Genomic DNA, 2,085 nt, shown 5'->3' with positions numbered 1-2,085 from the left:
ACCAGAGCGCAGATCGACTTGCAGGAGCCAGAACAGAGAAGCCGAGGGCAAAGTCTTCTCACTCAGCCGCTTTGACCTCTCTGTGCCGCAGCCCAACTCAGGCTTCCCTTCCTGCTGGCGGGTCCCCAGAGTGGAGTGCCGCTCAGTCACCTCATAAAGGCCTCCTGTGAAGGACACAGGAAGGCAAAAGCCTGGATGTCTGGGTAGTGCTGTACGGCGTCCGCTGAGGCTCACCTCGAACACTGAGTCACACGGCTTCCCGGCGTTAGCCTGGACCTGGCCCCTCCGGTGTCGCTCGGTCATCACACATCAGCGGCCTCATGACTGATCCAAAACCAGCAGAAGAGAGAAGGATGACAGTAAGTGAAAGCTGAGGACCCAGTGTAGGAAAGGAGGGGGGTTCTTGTAATGATCCCAACGGCAGCTTCAAATCCAGGTGCGACACGGAAGCAGCTGAGGGACAGGACCGTCATCATCGTGCTGGGCTGGACAAGCGAAAGAGCCTGAGCCTGGATTTGGGGGGGGGGGGAGGAGTGAGGGAATCAGACGAGGGGAGGGAGGAGGCGGGACATGATTCTGACCTCGGGGAGTGCTATGACTCAGAACACGCAAGTTCATACAGAGGGAGCACCCCAGCTTCCTCGTGTGCCATGCTTCCCCGGGCTCTTGGAGGTCAGAGGTGCCTGTCTGCGACTATTCGTGTATCTCGTCCTAACATCTGCCTCCGGCTTTGGCTCATCTAGGGCAAGAGTGAAGACCATTCTCAGCAATTAGACTGTCGACATTCCGGAAAATGTCGACATTACTCCGAAGCGGCACGCTGCTACTGTGAAGGGCCCCTGAGGAACCTGCAGAGGGACTTCGATCACATCAGTGTAGAACTCCATCTCCTTGGGAAGAAAAAGAAGAGGCTCCAGGTTGGCAAATGGTGCAGAGACAGAAAGGAACTGGCCTCAGTTTGCACTATCTGTAGTCATGTACAGAACATGACCAAGAGTGTTACCCTGGGCTTCCGGTAAAACAGAAAGTCTGTGTTTGCTCACTTCCCCATCAACACTGCTATTCAGGAGAATGGTTCCCTTGTTGAAACCTGAGATTTCTTGGGTAAAAAATATATCTGCGGGGTTTGGATGAGGCCTGGCATCGCTTGTTCAGTATCTCAGGCCCGGAAAAAGGAGTCAATTCTTGAAATGACATTGAACTTGTATTGAATTCAACTGCTCTGATTCAGCAAGTCACAACAGTCAGAAATAAAGTATCAGAACATTTGGGGATGGTATCTATGTTTCCAAAAAAGAAACAGTTCAGCAGATGGCTGATAAGATTTAAGTTGTCCAGCTGCAGAAGCAGCAAGATGCTGGACCATTCCTCAGGCTTATTTGTGGTATTTTAAAGATGCAACAAAAGCTGTGTCTTGATCTGGAGAAAAAGCAAACATAGGTTTCCATAACCTTGGAGCCCCTGCCCTCCAGTGCCCAGCACCGAGGGGGTCCACAGGAGAGGGCTGGCAACAGGGGCTGGCACAGGGCTCCACTGGCACCCATGAGCATCAGTGCAGGCTTCCCGGAGGAAGTGATGTTGAATCTGAGTTTGAGGAGGTGAGTGGAGGTTAGGTCAAGAATCAGGGTGGGGCATTCCAGGTGGAGAGGGTGCCATGAAGGAAAGTTCTGAGTGCTGGCTGGCTGGGCAGGGGCATGGTGTCACCCAGGAGAGGGACAGGAAGATGATGTTAAAGACACTGGGACCAGGGGCACCTGGGTGGCTCCGTCAGTTGAGCGTCTGACTTCGGCTCAGGTCATGATCTCATGGTCTGTGAGTTCCAGTCGCGCATTGGGCTCTGTGCTGACAGCTCAGAGCCTGGAGCCTGCTTCGGATTCTGTGTCTCCCTCTCTCTCTTCCCCTCCCCCGTTCTTGCTTGCTCTCTCTCTCTTTCTCTCAAAAATAAACATTTAAAAAATTAAAAAAATAAATAAGAAAGAAAAGAAAGACACTGGGGCCAGTTGAGAGGGCCTTGGGCACAAAGCAAAGCAGTGAGCACTTCGTGCTGGAAACACTCAGCACCTTTGTCACTGGGACATATTGGCA

At 52.5% G+C, this 2,085-nt stretch overlaps 1 pseudogene; it reads left to right on the top strand.

Moving 5' to 3' along the window:
* The first annotated feature begins 568 nt into the window (after positions 1 to 568).
* On the top strand, positions 569 to 1,815 carry LOC122470541 (annotated as a pseudogene).
* Positions 1,816 to 2,085: the final 270 nt, after the last annotated feature.

Source organism: Prionailurus bengalensis, chromosome D3 (genome assembly GCF_016509475.1).
Source record: "Prionailurus bengalensis isolate Pbe53 chromosome D3, Fcat_Pben_1.1_paternal_pri, whole genome shotgun sequence".
NCBI classification, from domain to species: domain Eukaryota; kingdom Metazoa; phylum Chordata; class Mammalia; order Carnivora; family Felidae; genus Prionailurus; species Prionailurus bengalensis.
This window is presented reverse-complemented; position numbering and strand designations above follow the sequence as displayed.